Here is a 20,718-nt window from a genome sequence, read left to right on the forward strand (position 1 = left end):
CGCCTAGGTAGATTGGTAAAGGATCAGGTCTCCAAGGAACAAATAAAAGGCCTCAAAATCTGTGGAGAAGACATTCCGATCTCCCACCAGCAATTTGTAGATGACGTGATGCTTTACAGTCAAGCCACTCTAATAGAGGCCCGAGGAATTATCAAATCCCTATCTCAATTTAGCAAAGCCTCCGGGATGGAAATCAATAAAGATAAATCAAAAGTGTTTTTCTTTAATACCTCCTTGGCAGTCCAAAGATTCCTAGATCGTACTCTAGGCTTCAACAGGGGATCCTTCCCATCCAAATACCTAGGTATCATGTTACATGAGCACCAGTTCCGGTCAGCCAACTGGAATCTACTAATAAAGAAAATCCAAAATAAAACGGAAAACAGGACCCACCACTCATTGAATGCCCCAAGTCCGATAACCTTATTGAAAGTTGTTCTATAGGCCATCCCAAATTACCAGCTCTCGTGCCAAGCAATTCCGAAGACTGCAAGCCAAAAGCTAGTCTCCATGTTCAAAAGCTTCCTCTGGCAGGGGACCAACAAAACAAGAAAGTGGGTCCTTATCTCATGGGAGTGGCTTTGTTGAGTCCTAAAAGATGGCGGTCTAGGTCTCCACGACGCCTTCGCCCTCAACCAAGTTATGGGTGCGAAGCTTTGGTGGAGGTGTCTTTAGGGTGGCCCTGACTTGTGGAAGGGTCTTTAGGAAAGAAAATATGACGTGGCAGGGGAAATCGAAGAAAAACTGAGAAGCACGATAGAGACCAAAGGCTCTACAATCTAGAACCTGGCAAGAGGCACCAAGGACCTGATAAGGGAGCATAGTTTCTGGGAAATTCAGGGAGGCGAAAAAGCCAAATTCTGGTTGGAATCTCGGCAGCAAAGAGACCATCTCATACAAAAAGACAACCTCCATGCCATCCTTGCCTTTTCGTCCTAGACCGAGGCATCAACTCTCGGCAACTTCTGGAAGCCTGACGAGGCTAGATACTGGCGAAATTTAAAATTTAAAGAGGACTCGGAAGGAGCACCAGAAACCGACAGATGGCAAGACTACTATACAGAGATGGCTTCTCGGAAAATAGCAAAGAAAACAGGGTCTGACACTCTCAGACGGGGCAAACGCATTCAAGGAAATTTCGCAGTAATAGAAGCCTACCACCTTCATAGCAACCATAATCATCAACCAGAAACAAATCAATGGAAAAATGTTTGGGAAATTAAGCACTGGCCTAAGATCTTTTTTTTCATTTTGACCATTCTACACGGTCGGGCGCTCACCTGGGACCAGATTTTGTGGAAGGGAAGCCAAGGCCCATCCCGTTGCGCCCTCTACTGCTGCCAAGACAAAAAAATGGAACATTTGATGAACCGCTGCTCTGTCAGCTCCTCCCTGTGGGAAAATCACCACAATGTGTTTGAGCGCCAACACACAAACCAGCAAAACATCGTAAGAACAATTGTCAATTGGCCGAAAAAGCCTTACCTGAAACCGGTAGTTAACCGCGCCTGGCTCCTCTCGAATATCTAGAAAGCTCGAAACGGAGCCATCTTCAAATCAGAAACCATAACCCCCATAGCAATTTGGGAGAAATTCATCAGAAACATTCAGGAAACAATCTTATCGGAAACCTGGAGGGATGAGGATTGGTAGGTCTCGACCATGGAAGAAACAATCCTGAGTAAACAAGAGGTCAAATAGAGTATGGTCACCCACGGGGTTCTCGAAAAGAGCTGGCCAAAGCAGTAGCCAGAAGCAACCAGTACAGACACCCCCCACTAGGATTCATAAAATTAAACTTTGATGGTGCTGCAAAGCACAACCCAGGTGAGGTCGGCATTAGAGGATTCTTTAGAGACATAGAGGGTAACACTCTAAGAACTTTCACAATGGATTGTGGGGAAGCTTTGAATAATGAAGTTGAGCTGCATGCCCTGAAACAGGGCCTATAAATAGCTCTTCAGGTCAACTTCAAACGTCTCCAAATCAAGGGAGACTTGAAGCTGGCAATTGACATGGTTAGGAAGCTCTAGTAGCAAATACGAGTGGAAAGGATTAGCAAAAGCTGGAGAACCGCTTGGCTGGTTAGCGAAATTGGGAAGCTCCTTCCCAAAATAGACTACCTCCTCTCAACTCACACCAGGCGCGCAGATAACAAGCTGGCAGACTAGCTTGTGAATTGGGATGCCGAAACCAGGGCAAAGAAATCGACAATGTGGGTTTGCCTTACCTGAACGAGGAGGAGAAAACCCAACTTCAGCAACTACTAAGTGTTGATAAAGGTGGGAATGGCATGAAAGAGATGAACGGTCAGGACCAGGCGGCACGCAGCAGAGGTGGAGATAATCTCCAAAAAGAGGGATCAGACAGCTCACCCGTGGGAAAAGGCAAAGGCAAAAGGAAGGCACATGGTGGGCAGGTGACGGGGCATGGCAAGAATGGCCGAACAAATGGAGGGGACGCGCGAGCTGAGACATCATTAACGAATGATCTAGAGCTAGCTCCAGAATTCGAGATAATGGACAGGGAAAGGAAGACAGGTGGCACCAGGAGTAAAGAAAGGCAATGGCAAGAGCAGCCGGACAGAGGTTGGAATAATGAAGTATAAAGTGGAAAGGAAAAGCCACGCCATTTCCCGAGATGGGGAAGCCAGAATGCGTGACGGAAAAATAAACAGCTAAGTGGAGGTTGGGAACTCAACCAGCCAAGTGGTGGCACTTTCGACACGACAACGCGTTAATAAGCCCTAGGAAACAGATGGCAGGCTCATTCAGATTGGTAAGAACGATGAAAAAGAATGAAATGACACCTGCTCACCTCTACGACCAACCCTCTGCCTCGGCCTTGGCAAGGAAAGGTGGTATGTTTCCTATAGTCCTCGTCCTTCAGACATGCATGCTTGTTTCTCTGTTCTCTTGGTTTGGCTGGATATGCTTTGGCCTTGTGGGCAGACTCCCGGCTGCTACGACGATAAAACCTCCTCGGGCTCTTTCTGGTTTCTCCTTTCATAACCCCATGAGGGGAACACTTTGATTTATGCTAGTCCTTTGTCCTGCTCTGAGATTCAGGCTCTGTGGGAGGTTTTACCGGGCTTCGTCACACTTCTGGAGGGTCCTTGCACCCCTGGTCATTTCTTCTCTTGGGCCTACTCCCGTGGTTGGCTCCTCTTCTTCTTTTCCCTTCTACTGGCCAAGGCCGTCAGGTTTCACCACCTTACTGGTCAGGGGTTTCTCCTGGTTCCTATGAAATGGTGATGGGTCTTCAACCGCCGTGCCCATAATGGAATTGCTCCAAGGTTCCGAGAGTCCATTGATGTTGAGTTTTCCCTTACAAAGGAACAGACCCCGATTGTGCTCCATCTCTTTCGCACTAACCTTTGGTTTCCTGCTGCGACAGGTCGGAAAGTTTCCTCTATTCCCAAGCCCTAGACCAGAGGAAAGATGGCTACAATAAAGGCAAATTCTCATAAGAAGACAGAAGCTACCCTTTCTCTACATACACACCAAATCATATTTCCAATATCACAATAGCTACCCTTATGTGCATGCAACATGTGTTTTTCCTAACACAATTACTTTTACTTCAATGCACATAATCTTTTCATGAAACAAGTATGGATTCTTATTCTTGCACAAACACTATTCATATGTGTCTTTTAAGGAAAGAATCTTTGTCTTTGTTTTCAAGAGATGTCTCATAAAGACATTATTTTCATACGTGAAGAATGCACTCTCTTTCTAAAAGAAAACTATATTTGTGTGTATATGAAACATACAATTTCTTCAAGAAAGTTAGAATGATTATCTATGTTCCTAGAAGCACATCATTAGCTATTTCTATCATGCATGCAATGCATAACTATTTCACAAGAACTTCGAAATTAGCTAGTATACCATTGCGATAAAGCATATATCCCTTTTCAATAAATTCCAACTTAACTTCTATTTCTTTTATATGCTTTCTCTTTTCAATAAATGCAATAACTATTTTTTTAATATGTGTTCTCCTTACCCAAAATAGCTATTTCTATGAGCAAAATAAACATACATTCATTTCAAATACTAACACAAGCTCCTACATTTTCCAAGATTTGTCATAGATACTTATCTCTTCAGTGGCTCACTCCATGCTTCCACTGCATCCTTCCATCACCTGTCGAAGTTAATACTGGTATCTCTATGGCATCCATGTCGAAAAATATAAAAATGACGTGATTGTCTAAATAAAATTCCAACTTAAGTTCTCTTGCACTGAGAGTCTCGTAAGCTAGGATGTTTCCAGTGCCACCACTTAGAGGAGCCACATAAATATATTGATAGTTTGTTCAACATGCTGAAAATTTTATAAATCAATAAGTGAACCGTTGGCAGAGTCTTATCAATCCCTATTCGATGAAATCGTTCTGTTAACTCCTCTGGAGGCTGAAGGTGATGCCAATGGCCTATTGGTCTTGGAAAAATCCAACCCTTCCACCCTTACTAAACCGTGGAAGTCCCCACAGCTTCCATCATCTTCAAAATATCGATAGTATAACAGAGAAGTAACTAAAGAAAGCCTCTTCTACCTTGTATTGTCTTCAGAATTCAGGGGACCTTCTTCTATCGCTATCTTTCTCTGTTTTTAATCACGTTCTAAGACAAATGATAATCTAAAACCAACTAACGAAATTGGATTAATATACATGAATCTTCATGGAACTTAAATTCACCGATGCTGTAAAACTTGGTGTCTACACTTTTTTTCGATACTAGTCATCACATCTCCATGCAGGTGAGCAACGAACAACCCCCGTATCACACGTTAAGGATTCTTTTCATGCACTCCACTCATTCAGTTTCCCAAATATCAAGAATCAGTTTGTAACTGATTCGTATGTTTTTAAATTACTATTACTCAACTGATTAATTTTACACTCATTATTTGAGGGATGTTACAATTCTCTTTGCTGGTATACTTCCTATACAACCACAACATCTTTTACTATACTTCCTAGATAACAATAACATCTTTAGTTTAAGCTACAATGAAAACTAACATTTTGCATGATAAATTTTAAAACACTCTAGTTTTAAATAAGAGAACTTCGTGTTAGAGTGAGTAAAGATATTAATGATATGTTGAAACACATGATGGTTGTTGCAATGGTTGAGCCTTTGAAGGTGCGATAAAAAAATATTTACCAAGAGGAGAAGCTACAGGTTAATTTCCCATAAGACTTGGTGTGCAACAATTATAAAATGATAGATCAATTGATGAACAGGAAATCACAAATTCTTAGTTGATGCATTTGAGAGTAATTTTTTCTTGGATTATTGATTTTGATTCAATGTTCATGGTAATTTAGTTATGAAAGGTTAGACCCATCATGGAAATGGTTGGTTATCCCATTATTGAGTTATAGTCATTTCATTGAATATCAAAGATTGAAATAGAGTGAAAAATATGGCTTTGATGAATTAAAGACAATTTTGTGGCTCATTCTCGTGGTTGAAAAATACTTCAAGAGCTATGCCAATTAATAAGGATAAACCTTGGTAAACGAAGTTCAATATTGAGTGAGGTGATCTATACTGAAGTGCACAATCATGCCCTATAAGAGTAAAATAGAGCCACCTCTAGTCCATAATCATTGTAGTGAAGATTGGGAATAGAGCCATCTATAGATAGAAAAGATGAACAAAATGTTGTTTGACTACGAGATACTTGGGGGTAATATTTTTGTATGTGTTTTAAGACAAGAGGAGGACACTAGTTAGGTGGGCTAAGTAGAGAGAACGCCACAGAGGATATCATAGAGTCGAGAGGTGATTGAGGCTATGTCTGAGTCTTAGTAAGAGCCATAACTGAGAGAAATGCATATAAATAAGGCATCTATAGATATAGAATGAAAATCATATGAAATAGTTACCTATAGGTTCACCATGTTGGGGCCTACACATAAGAATGTTAGGTCTTCCATCTAAGTGGGTGTTTGAAGAATAGCTTGGGTGTTAGTGCCTCTAGAAACTAGGTGCGTGAAAAATAAAGTACTTGGTATGTCTTGTAAGCTAATCAAATATTTATAAAAGAGGGCGTCGGTGTCTCTTTCTCATTGGTGCTAGTAAAACTAATAGGGACTAGTTGGCGCCAACAAAACACATTATGGATATGGTTCTTCCTAGGAGTGGGTTCCTACAAAAAAATTAATGTAAAAAAATTGATGGGCAATTGGGATATGAGGTAAAGTCAGAAGAATTGTTGACTTATAGGAAGAGGCTATATGTGGCTAACAGAATTTTCTTAAAAAAATAATTTTATATGAATATCATAAGTGTCCTTCTGCAGGGCACCACGGATAGAAGAAAATGATTTTTTCCCTTAGAAAGGAATTTTTCTGGCCTCGTATGAAGAAGGAGGTAGGAGAATAGTTATCCCATTTTTTGGAATGCCAACAAGTAAAAGCAGGGCACTAACACCTAGCAGGACTACTCCACCCACTATCTATTGCTATATGGAAATGGGAAACCATATCCATATATTTCCTTACCGTACTACCTATGTCTAAAATAAAAAATGAGTTTGTCATGGTGGTAGTGGACAAATTGAGCAAAGCTTCTCATTTCATACCAATTGAGACTCTAGTCAACTTATAAAGTGATACAAATTGCTAACATTTTATGCAAAAAACTTTTAAATTACATGGAATACCCAAGATGATCATTTCTGACCGTGATGTGAAATTTACATCATCCTTCTAGAAATCTCTTTTTGAAGGATTGAGCACACAACTGCACTTCAACATTGCATAACATCCTCAAACGGATGGACAAATGGAGCGAGTAAATCAAGTAGTAGAAGACATGTTGCGAACTTATGTAATGCAACAACCATCTAAGCGGGAGGACTACCTGCACTTGGTAAAGTTTCCTTATAACAATGGATACCATACATCCTTACCAATGAGTCCCTTTGAGGTGTTAAACTGGCATAAGTGCAACACACCTTTGAGTTGGAGTGGCCGAGAGGACAAGTTGATGCTAGGACCAGATATGTTAGAAGAAATGGAGGAGATGGTGAAAAATGTACAATTGAATTTAAAAGCTACTCAGGGACGAAAAAAGAACTTTGCTAATCAAACGAGGAGCTTCTCGGAATTCCAAGTGGGCGATCATGTTTACATTCGGGTATGAGCCAAGAATAGTAGCTTGCTATGGACCCGATGTGCTAAACTAGTAGCCCGATTTTGTGGCCCTTTCCAAATTTTAGCTTCAATCGAACCAATGGCTTACGAGCTTGCCTTACCTAGCCATATTCGTGTGCACAATGCATTTCACATTTCTCTACATAAGAAATACATTTATGATGCTAACCACATAATCAATTGGTAAGACATTGAAGCAATGTATATACTAAGAATATTTTTTTGAAATCAGATTTATTAAACAAGCTGGTAGAATTGGAAGGTGAGTTCTTCATCAAACCCCTAGTTATACTCGATAGGAGAGAAGTAACATTGTGGAAACGAGTTATCACCCACGTTAAAGTGTAATGGCATCACTATGGGTCAAAGGAGGCTACATCGGAAGATGAGAAGGCTATGAAGGAAACCTTTCTGAATTTATTTTCAGAAGGCAAACAACGAGATAATGTTACATCTTAGTGAGGAACATGTAATATCCCCTAATTATGTAAATATTTCATTTACTGCAAACCAAACAATTTGTTATTACTTTAATTATAAAACTATTTCTTGGATTAATTATGCAGAAGGAAATTAGTAGTTATTTTTAATATTGTTTTTACTTTTTAAGTAGTTAGGGACACAATTATCTTCCCTAACTAATTTCTTGGGTATTTACTAGGGAAGGGGTATCTGATATTAGGGAAGAGAAGAAAAGAAAGGAAAGAAATTATGTGCTGAGATGTCACATAGAGTTTAGTAGCTACGTCTAGTTTAGACCAGAGAGCTGTGAGATATTAAGATCTCGTAATAGGAAAAGAAGAAAAAGGTTCACGTGTACAGGAATAGCTCAGGGGGAGATTAGAAGAGGTAGTAGTCTCAAGGTTGCAAGGTAAAATATCGAGCAACAAGGCTTATTTGCAGGTTTAACGTGGAAAGCATTGTGAACTAGATAAGTGAAATTTCCTTATGAAGTAATTAGGAATTTGTTATGTATCTTTACATATATCTATCTATATATATATATATATATCTATATATATATATATATATATATATATATATATATATATATATATATATATATATATATATATATATATATATACAAGTCAATTACTCTAGGAATTGATGGATTAATCTATGAAATTAGTAATAATAGTGTGTAAATAACCTTGATGTAATTAGCTTAAAGGAAGACTACTTAGTGTGCTAGTGAAATTACCATCAGAATTAGTGGTCTTTATTAATGAACAAATGGAAGAGTTTAAAAAATTATATGTGAATATTGAAAACAAGTTAAAAGAAGTATATTTTAGTATTGAAAACAAGTTTAAACAAGTATATTTCAGTATTGAAAAAAAAAAATTCACGGAACAAAGATAAACATATTACTAACCATAATTTCTTTTTTCTTGCGAACATTGGAATGCTAAAACCTTTGCTAGGAATACCAAACCCTTAGTAACAGGGATAGAGAAAAACAAGAATTTATATATAAATATAACAAAAGACGCACAATTTGATAAGAACAGACGAAACAATAGATGTAATAAAATAATCAATATAGTACGCTACAAGTAATTCGAGGAATTTCATCATGCTACCCTCACAGATTGGGGCAAAGTCCGCTCACCATTTTAATGCAATTTAGTCAGATAAATAAAGTCATTAAACTGCAATAATAGGAAAAGAGACGAAGAAATTTTGAACCTTATCAATAGCAGAATGCATTAAATAGTCATCTAAGTTGCCCGTGATTTAAGGAAATTAGGTTATGAAACAACATCACAAGATGGCTAGACTAAAGCTATAGCTGAATAAGTCAAGCCGCGATTTGAAGCCACCTCTCTCAAAAAACAAAAACACATCTTTCTTGAAAGATAGTGGAAAATTGTTCAAATTCATATAAACCCCCTCTCAAATATGCAACACAGTAGTGTCGAAATAGAGCCTTATGGGAGCCGAGACCTCAAACAAGAAAGAACCCTTTTAATAAATGTCAAGTAGACTCGAGTAGCCAAAGGAGAGTTTAACGCACTGAGAAGATTGAGCAAGAGCTCCCACCATCTTATCACACAAAACATTAACACCTGTAAAACCTTGCATCCGAGATGGGAGGAGTAACCAATATTATTAGGTAAATCATGAAAGGAAAAGGAACTAAAGAGAAGGGTTGCATTCAAATCAAATAAGAAAAAAAACTTCGACCATTACCTGTTTGAAATTACTTGTGAAAATCTTTGTTGCGGCAAAGTGTCGAACCAAAGGCCAAAACGCATGCGAAGAGGACGAGAGACTATTAGGGGTCATGGTAAGGCAATAATAGAAAAACAATGCACATTACCAATCAAGAACCATTATCATTACGTGATGGGTGACTTCGATACAAGCCCTCATCCTTTTAGAATGCAAAGTCGGAGGGCAATACGCCTACCATGGAGGTCAGAGACAGTCAAGAGCCATGGATTGGTAACAACAAACTAGTCTTACAATACATTCCACACCAGCTATGTACAAAAGAACCAGTGAGCACCTAGGGAGGGAGAAATCCTTCTGAGCCGCAGTTTCCAACTCTAGAAAGGAAAGCATGGAGAAGAATCATGTTAAAAATATTTTTCATTAACTATATTAAAAGGTTCACTTTTTTTCCACTATTCGCAAATGGAGTCAAATGCCATACCAAAGCAAACTCCTCAACACTCTATGGCAGCTTATACCTTGCTTATTGATGTGGAACATCTGGAAAGAGAGGAACAGAAGAATTTTTAAGTATCAATCTATGTCCTTAGAGCAGATATGGACCAAAACACATCATAATATCAAGGAGTCTCTGTCAATTAGAGACTGGTACTCAGAAGATTTCCATTCATTACCGCAGGAAAAAACTATGTGGGAAAATTGGAAAATCCAGGTAAATCAGCAAACGAACATAAAAAAGAATCCTACCATGAAGAAAAATGAATCAGTAAAATGGACTCCGCCGCCCAGTAACATGTTCCAACTTAATTTTGATGGGGCCTCAAAGGGTAATCCAGGGAAAGTAGGGTATGGGGGGGTCTTCAGAGATCACCATGGCACTCCTCAGCTTATTTTTATGGTCTCAAAAGGTTGGGATACCAACAACTTAGCCGAATTGGAGGGATTATGGAGAGGTCTCACCCTGGCTCAAGAAAGAAGCTTCTTTCCACTTATCATAGAAGGGGATTCGCAAATCATTATAAGAATGGTCACAAAACTAATGGATGGATCCCCCATTCACAAAATTAGTAACAGTTGGAGGATGGCCCAAAGGCTCGAGCTAATAGACAGATGGCTTTCTCAGCATCAGGCAATCTCCTTTAGATACACCAGGAGGGAAGGAAACAAGCTTGCTGATTTTCTTACTATTCTCGGAGCGGAAATTGGGGTAGGATTCTTTGCAGGCACAATCTCCAGCATAGCCTCCGAGGATCAACTCTCTGAGTTCCAGAAAATTGTGATACAGGATAAACTTCAAGAAGATGACACACACCCAGATGCAGGTGGCATTCAATGTCATTAATGAGAAGCCACACAGAGCAGGCAGCTGGCCTTGCACCTGGCTGGCGGACGGCCCTCATTGCATGAGCCTTGGGATGCTATACACCTTCATAGGCACGCGAAGTAACTCCGCTGCAGAACGGAATGATGGTCTCACAGTTTGGCATTTATGAGCGCCTAGTTCAAGAGCATACAGGTAAGATTTTATGTATGGCTCTGTTTTTAATTCATGCCATTGTCACTGGTTTATTTCACCTCCGCGCGGAATTAATCCCTCACCCTTGCTTGGTTCATCGTATTTGGAAGCTCTCCTGGTCTTTTGATGTTATTGGGCTCCTCTACGCTCAAATTCTCACCCGTTTGCTCCGCCTCAACCCCTTTCTCAGTGAGCCTGTTATCCTAAGCATGCCTCGCCGTCGAGGAATCCCGCAGAGAGGAAGCAACACTAGAAATAGAGGCAGAACCTCTCGTCCTGCTCCACAGAACATCATTCCCATTGCCTCAGCCTCCCCTTCTTCTCTGCCCTTGGGTCAAGCTAGGTCTCTTCCGCACAATTCTTTTCAGGCTACCAGGTTCACATTCCACAGTAGCTGACGGCAAGCATCACAATTATTCTCGCTGAGGAAGAGAATAATCATATCAGCTCGACTCAAGCCACTTCCTCTCAATCTCAGGAATACAACGTTCTTCAAGGGGAAATGGCTGGGGTGGTGTCTAACGCGGACAATATGGAGGAGGACACCCCTGTTTCTGAAGAGCCTCAGCATCCGGTCGACCTTACAGGCTCCCTACAGGCTGCATTCTCAATCTGCTGACTACTCAAGGTGGCATTGAAGGGAATGATGACAATGGCTTCGTCACCTAGGTAGCTTCTTCCAGCCAGGTGGATAGGGACACGCAACATGTAGACTAAAGCTGGCTCTTCACCAACGGGTGGCATTCTTGCCTCTGCTCTATGTAATTTGACTACCTGTCTTCATTTACAAGTTTATGGCCCTATGTCTGGTTTATGTTCTTGTTCAAGCTCGTGGCGCTAGCCAACCTACTCTCTGTTTACTGTTGCAACTGTGGGTTAGATGGGTACCTTTTTGTCTTTTTGATTAATGGCGGGCATGACAGTATGCGTCTCACTAAAATTTCTCAAGGGGTCATGGTCCAAACAAAATCTTTTGAAGTCTGCAATGTGAAATCAGCAGAAAGCATGAAATGTAATATCTCTGAATATCTGGCTGAGAAATGGCATCGGCCTCCTCCGAGGTCTTGACGTCATTGTACATAAATTTTCTCTTTTTTTAATAGAATTAGTATTTACGCAGAAAAAAAAAATAAAAAAAAATTCATTTTTTTTAATTTTAAAGTGAAACTTATATTTAAGAAACTGTGATATTTTTAATTACACTTATTCGAAATAATATTGTTCCAATATCTAATTTAAAATTCAATATACAATTTTAAAATAAAATAAAACAACATATAGTTTGTATTATTCATATTTTTCCTAAATTTTTTTATACTTATGCATATATGAAGTCTCCATGTTTCAAACCAAAAAAAAAAACCAAGATATTCAAATTTAACACTTATCAAATGAATGAAGATTGAGTTATATATATTATAATATATAACATGGAATTCAAAGTATACACATATGGATGGAAAATTCAATAACATATCCTCCATCCAATAATAAATCCACAAACACAAGCCTATCACATAAAATGATAGAAATGAAATACTTTCCCCACATAAATTCTAACTTCTTATCTCATCACAATTCAAAAAAAAATATACAACACTCCATTATAAAAGTGATCCTCATTCTAAAATCAAGAATACAATTTTCAATTCTACCATCTTCATAAATGTAAACTTATATTCCCTTATGAATCAAACACCATCTATTCTTCAGGAAAATAAAAACATTATATAAACTCAATGTTAAAAACAAAAAACATTATTTAAGATTTAACCAATTTTAAAATTCATGGAAAAAAAATGTTAAACTATGCTTAACAACATTAAATTAACAATTTTAAATCAGTTCATTGTGAAGATTAATTCGCTTAAATACTAAATCACTCTATTAACTCATAATAATTAATATTAAATCACTTCATTAACTCATAATAAATAATTAAAAGGTCGCCTGGAGAACTACTCTTCTTGCAACTCAACTAGATTTAGTGTTCAAATTCTACGGTCTTTAGCAAAATACACACAACTCATATAAAAAATCCAATTCTGCCCATTGTTTTGGCATAATAATCCTCACTTAGGAGAATCCTCCATAAAAATAATTATTATCTAGTTAACTCACATATTACAATGCGAATACACGGCTTTTGGTGAGGAAATAATGGTGATAAGCCTCCATTCTATTACAATTTCTCCATTAAAATGGAATTACAGTAACGAATAACCATACTAAAGGAGTGTTCTCTCAACGCACAACTACCCTTTGTGCACAACCTTTGGCATGATGAGAATTATAACTTACTATCTATAGTGCATGTACAAATTCTTATGCTATGATAGTGGATGATGTTCACACCATCATCCACAGATACCACCATATCATACACCCGCCTAATATGGCATTTATCTACACTATGCTTATTTTTATGTGTTCCCCAAAGTTTGATTCATTAACCTCACATTCATTTTGAATTAGAACCTACCACTAATTAACTTGATCCCTCTGCTCATTCCTTTTGTGCACACACACAATTTGAAAATCTATTATCGAACCAACTAACTTTGTAAGTCAAGCATACTTTTGTTACCAAACCTTCAATACACTTTATAATTAAATTAATTTTCTTTAACCCCCTCATATTCTTGCATGCGGTTCATCCCACCTTTTGTTTCCTTACAATAATTCTATTGAAAACACTGCCGCAACATTCGATACAACAACTTTAGATCCTTTTAGCATAATTTCTATGTTTTGTGTCAGAAGATTACAACAATAAATCTTACGCCAAGCTTCAATGCCACTAGGCTCCCTTTCACACATATTTTTTGATTTTTTGCTGATAAGATTCAACTATTGTCCACATTACATTTAGTTCATTATTATCTAAACACTATTATGCATACCACGGTATTCATATTCTTATTAATTGAATGACATAGAAGTGGAATGTGGACTTGTACGTTGGGTCAACCTTTCGTCACACATCACAATTTGGGAGAGAGAAATCATAGCATGCAGTTAATCAAACTCATTGCCAACCCCCCCACAATCATGCAAAAGCTCCACACCGGCATTAATGAGACATTTCTTTGAGCTTACTGTAACCAACATGGCTATGTATCATGATTTTAATACTATAGGCATAGTGAAAATATCTTACTCTTTAAGCAACGTGCAAAAATAGTAAACCGAGCCTCATTAGATGACATTCTTATGACATGCATAACTAACTAGGTTAGCTTAATTAGATGCAAGTGTTAAGGCATGAATGGTACGATAACCTAATCCAATAACCATACACTTAGAATATTATTCTATGAGCATAAAAATTTACCAAGCTATAACACAATACTAGAGATACCCTCTCATTATAGACATACTAGGTACCTTCCTCAACTTGATGATATTCAAGTTATATTCATTGAATATCTTACAGACCAATATAAGTCTATTTAACAAGAAAACTTAGTACAATTAGTTCCATTTATACTTACATACAACATCTAACATGAGTAGGAGGCTTCTTGGTTCAAGTATTAATAATGGTATATTATGTTTCCACTATTAACTCTGCACTTGAATTTAAAAGGAGTCACATGCATAAACTACAATCATTCTCCTAAAAATCATTATCCTAGATAAATATACTAATGTATAATTGGTACATGTAAGTCATTCCCGTGCTTACAGATAACACCACATTTACATATATGAGACAAACAATTTAACAATTTAAAAGGGTTAGACGTAACCATACAACATTTTTCATGCAAGTAGTAACTAAACAGAATGGTGGAGAACATAAGTAAAGCTACTATAATTTAAAACTAATTTCCTTTATACATGAAACATATCGATCCATTATCATAGGCATTCGTTGCTACCGGGTTTATTGAAATAAATAAGAGGTAAGATCAGAGGATCGATTTAATAGATTATGAGCTACAATTAGGAAATTTTTCATCTGGCAAAAGGTGAATAAGAAATTTGAATTTCACATCCATGAAATTTGAATTTCACATCCATGAAATTTGAAATACCGATGGAATCAACTCTTTCAAGTTTAAATGAAGTAAATATTCATGCCATATTTACATTCACTCCTTGTCGAATATTGTAAGTCAACCAAAAATGGATCGTTCCTCCGCCCTTCCTTCAATAGCGCATCGTTGGCCTCTGGCCTCATTTCTTCATCTAGACATGATGAACCCTCCACTTGGAGGACAGTGGAAGCCAATGTCTCCCTTGCTAAGAACATGCATGATGGTGGAAGCAACAATAATAACTAAAAACACCACTACTCTTGAACCCTATACTCTTCATTTTTTATTACTGAATTTGAAATTTGGTTATAAGAAGTGGAGGAACAACGCAAAGGAAAAAGGAGAAGGATGCATGATTGAGCTTGCAGTGAATCATATTTATAGAGAGGGTGTTTCTTTTACAATAGCCTTTTTCTCAATTTCGTTATTGGCATGACTTAGAAATCTTGTAGCTTATCCACTCTTTCCTCCTTAAATAACAATAAAAGCCACCGCGCATGTTGGCAAGGTTTATATGTCATAGCGGTCTGATAAGGATTATAGACATGTCTTACTCCATTAATCTAGATCCTCATCCTATCCATATCTTTATTTAGAATAACACAATGTTATGTGATAGCTTTTATCAACATGTCTGTAGATGACATTTCTAGATCCATAAACCAGAAAGTTGACTTTTAACGGTGCTATTGCTTCGATGCATTCCTTAAACTTACAACCGCAGTTTTCTATGAAAAAATATCTGACAACTTTCCCATGCCTTCATATCTTCAATAACATAAACATACATGCAACTTTTTTATTTTTTATAACAGTGTATTTGGGATTTCTCTCCTTTCTAATATTTGGATGGTGCTATTGCCTTACCCGTCGGCCATCATTCCATTTGTGAAAACTTATAATTGAAATAATCACTGCTTTCTCGACTTTCACTACTTTTCTCATGCCTACTCGGGACAAATATCAATGCCCCAGGCAGCAGGTCACAAGGGATGAGCTCGATATGATGAACCATGTGGATTTTCCTTGTAGTAGTTTAATAGGCCGCATTGTAAACTAAGAGTTCGAGTGCCTCACCCCTTCTCAATTTACATCTCTACCCCTCTTATACTATGATTGATATCAAAGTCGTCGATCTCTCCTAGATCTGCCTGTGGGCTTGTTGTAATCTGGCTTCAAAAGAAAACTAGTTCTCCATTAATGGAGACTCCCCATATCCAATACATATTTTATGTGCACTTGGATTATATTTTTACACTCTTTTTTTTATTACACAAAACTGGCTCGTTATCGACTTATTAAAAGTCAAGATGATCCATGCACGAGGAATTGTTTCACCTGATATTTAGGCTAAGTACCAAATCAGTCCAATATCATGGCAATTTTTACCTTCTTGCTCTAAGACTAGCACATGAAAAACTATTGCAGGAGGTCATAATTTGGGGTTCGAAACACCAAAAGTCCTGAGTTCTTCAACAACATAGTACGAGGAAGGGGGCTAGAGGGATAAATACGACATCGAAATCATACCAATTTTTATACATGTAAGAGAAACTTTATTCAACAAACTAGTTCCGTCGATCCTTTTTATTATTGACCGATTGTGGTAGAATGTACTTTAGATTTAGTACATGAATATTGGAGCCTTACTAGACCAGTTTCTTCACTTCAAACGATGAAAGAATGATAACATCATTAAATCCTCATTGGATAAGGACTGCTCTTATATTTATCCATAAAACCCATCGGTATTTATGTGATTTAATATCATCATAATATTTTATATGGAGTGGATTTGAATGTCAATGCTTCCACACTCCCATCATGCATAAGTCACTATGCGCACTTATACCATAATTTAATCAATTTGAGATCCTTATTTTATAAGGACCATATAATAATATGTTATATACATAGTGAATTATATATTTTATCGGCCCCTCAGTAACCAGGTTAGGATTTGAATTCATTCACTAAGAATCAATATTTATTCGCAAAGAATCCTAATTTCCCTTTATAAACTTTTTGGGTTATTTCTGTTATTAAAAACAGTCTGGACACAAAAATTTTGTAGAGGTGGATTGGTTCATAGGCCTAAGCGTTTGAACCTATGCTCTGATACCATTTGTAATGAACCTCTTCATCCCATCTAGGAATTTAACCTCTAGGACCCATAAATTTAAAATTTTGGGTTCATTCATAGTTAGAGTGTTACCCCTCCTTGCATATCTTTTATTAAAAAAATTACTTAAGCCATATTACTACTTGGCCATAGTACAAATTTAATTGTTTTATTGGTTCTCTTATATGGAACCTTAGATTCATTAACATGTGTGATGATAGGCACCCTATAAAAATATATGGGTAAATCTCTACCAACACTAGTGGACACTAATTTCATGATCTTTGCAGTAACCATCCTTTCATTCCCACGCATACTAGTTACACATGCAACACAGATACTTAATCCACTAGTCATCAAATGGGAGACAATATTTCCTCAATTGGTGAGTACAGATAAGAAAATATCACTTTTAGAGCATTATGAGCATACCATATGTCAATAGTGAATGTAATATGATAAATTAGGGAATCCATAGTGATTTCACATAATCTCAGCATAAACCATTTTAGTATGTATATAATTCCTGCCATGCTTCCACTTCTAACTCTATTCTTAGATTTAACAACGGTCATATGTATAATACTTCCATCACTTTCATAATAGCACATGTAATCTAATTATGTGGAATGTCCTACTCTGCATGGGTATTTAACTGTCAATCCATTTGATGTACTTCTACAGATAACTTCACACTAGAAAGCCACATGTAAGTTGATCATGAGAAATCTAACGATGTGACACCAGTATCAAAATCTAATTACCCTAATTCCCTATTTCTCATATAACTTAAAGGTCTCATATGTAAGGCACCAATAATTTCCATACAGATAACACCTCATCAATACAACTGAGCTATATAGTTTAACCATTTCAACAGTAGGAAATAAATATAGAGATAAGAAATCAACCATTAGCATATGAGAGCTAAATAATTTAACTTCATAACAAGTAAGGATTTATATAGATACCATACCATGCAAGTGAATCTCATAGAAAAATTGGAACAATAATATATAGAGAGAGAGAGAGTAAGAGTCATCATACTAACCTTCCACGCATTTGACACCAACTATCGAGTCATGAATCACATCTTATCCCCCCCCCCAGCCGAAGATCTTGCCAAGGATCAATTGTCCTCAATTGATCAATGCACTGGGTATTTAATACCCTCTTTCATGATTTAGTTACCATTAGCAGCATCCTGCTTTATGGATTTTTCCATTTTCCTAGGCATTTTCCGACAAGTCTCGTCTTTATTTCACAACACTCTTTTCCACATAAAATCTTGCCTTTCTTTCTCGCAAATATTTTATGTCCGATGGATCTTTATCTCCCATCCATCCAATGGATATACAATCCATCCAATCTTATATAGAATCACATCTAGAATATTATCTTGAAATATTGATCCCTATCCCATTCCTCATGGGATTTAGCAAGCATCTCCTCTCACTTGGTGCTCCACCCTCTAAGTGATTTATTTTATTATTTTATTTAATAACACATTTTCTTTTCATATTACATATCACCTAGATTTCCTTAGCTTAGGTTTACAAGATCTAAAACACAAGGGAGGATATCACATGTAGATTTAACTTAGCTTAGGTTTACAATAATTTAGTACACAAGCGAGGGGTGTTACAAGTAGCATACACATATTTTTACGCAGAAACCCATAAATGGAATAAATCACATTTGTTAGTATGTAGATAAAATGTCACCACTTGGATTGCATCAAGTTTTTAGTAAGAACTCTAGGAGGTGTGACATCCATAATGTGCTTTGTTAGCCCCAACTGGTAGGAAGCATCAAATCCATATTATTTTCACTTCCACCAATGAGAAAGAAGTGCCAAATTCCTCTTTGATGGATATCTAGTTAGCTTACAATAAATACCAACCACTTGATTTTGCAAGCACCCACTTGCTAGAGGAAACAACCTACAAGCTATTCTTTATAAACCGACATAGATGGAATCTTAGACATTCCAATTTGTTGGCCCCAAACTAAATATTTCATATGACTTTGATACTATATTTATAGGTGTCGTATTTATATGCATTTCTATCAGCTATAGCTCTTACTCATTCTGATACATAGCCTCAATCAGCTCTTAACGTTATGATCTCCTTAGTAGCCTTTTTCTCTACTCAACTGACTTAGCTCTTGTCTTTCTTTTCTCTTAAAACACATACAACAACATTACTCAAATTGTACCTCAGATTCCAACTACATTGGCTCTATTCAGAGTCTTTAGTATAATGAATAAGGATTATAGGTTGGTTTATTTTACTTTTGTGGGGCATGAGTGTGCACTTCAGTATCACTCACCTTGCTAAAAAATAGGCTTCATTTACCACCTACACAACTTGGGAGGATCCTCATTAATTGTCACATAGCCCGAGAAGTATATTTTAACGACTGCAATTAGCTACCAAATTGTATTTAATTCATCAAAGCCATATTTTTCACTTTATTTAAATATATGATCTTCCATGAGAGAGATCTCACTCAATAATGGGATCACCATCCATTTCCATGTCATGCCTCATCTTTCACAGTTTATGCATTTGAATTACCAGAAAAACTAAATCACATTTAATACTCTTAGAAAGGATTCCTTTCAAATGTACCAAGACTCAATGAGATAGCTCTAACTCAATAATGGGATCACCAATCATTTCCATGACACATCTGATCTTTCATAGTCTCTCCAGCTGAATTACCATCAACATTGAATCACATTTAATACTCCTAGAAAGGATTCCTCTCGAATGTTCCAAGACTCCATCATTTCCTATTCATCAATTGATCTATCCTTTTGTAGTTGTTGAACACCAAACACTATGGGAAATTACCCTATAACTTCTTCTCTTAGTAAATATTACTTTTGACTAGGCTCAACCATTGCCACAATGATCAAGTGTTTGTTCAACATATCATTTATATTGGTTACAATGCGCGAACAACAAGTTATCTTATCCTCGAGTGTTTTAAAATTTATGGTGCAGAACTACAGAATTAAATCTAGCTTAACGTGAAGATCTTAATGTTATCGACGAAGTATGTGTACAAAAAAATTATGGAAATCATGTTTTGGAACTAAGGTAATTCAATTTGATGGATATAGAATTGTTTTCGCATAATCCTTGGGCTAGGCACAACATTATTTTTCAATGACTTGGTTGGTTTACCGAGTCACAAAAAATGTAAGTCTATCTATAAGGGCATAACAACTAGGGAGTGCAAATGTGTGATAGGGAATGCAAAGAAGTGCGAACACATGATAGACAAACACAAGGCATGTTAGGCATTCCATGACATGCCAAGTGCTAAGGCATGGAAATTTGTTCCACGTGCTAGGGTGTGGTGCCAATGAACTATAGGGAGTGTTAGGGAATGGTAGGAAACACAAGGGAGCACTAGTTTGAATTGCATGGAAATGAATGAATAAGAGTGTGTGATAAGGAGTGTTAGCAAGTTCCAAGTGTGGTAAGGAGGGAGTGATAAGGTATGCTAGGTAATGCTAAAGCATGCTTGAGTTCTAGGGAATCATGCCAAGATGTACCAAGTGCCAAAGTGTGCCAATGAATGCTAAGGAGTGTTAGTGAGTGTTAGGGAAATACAAAGGAGCACTAGGTCAAAATGCATGGAATGAATGAATAAGAGTGTG

This window comes from Pinus tabuliformis, chromosome 6, assembly GCF_031772625.1.
Source record: "Pinus tabuliformis cultivar Carrire ecotype Pingquan chromosome 6, CPIR1, whole genome shotgun sequence".
In the NCBI taxonomy this organism is placed as follows: domain Eukaryota; kingdom Viridiplantae; phylum Streptophyta; class Pinopsida; order Pinales; family Pinaceae; genus Pinus; species Pinus tabuliformis.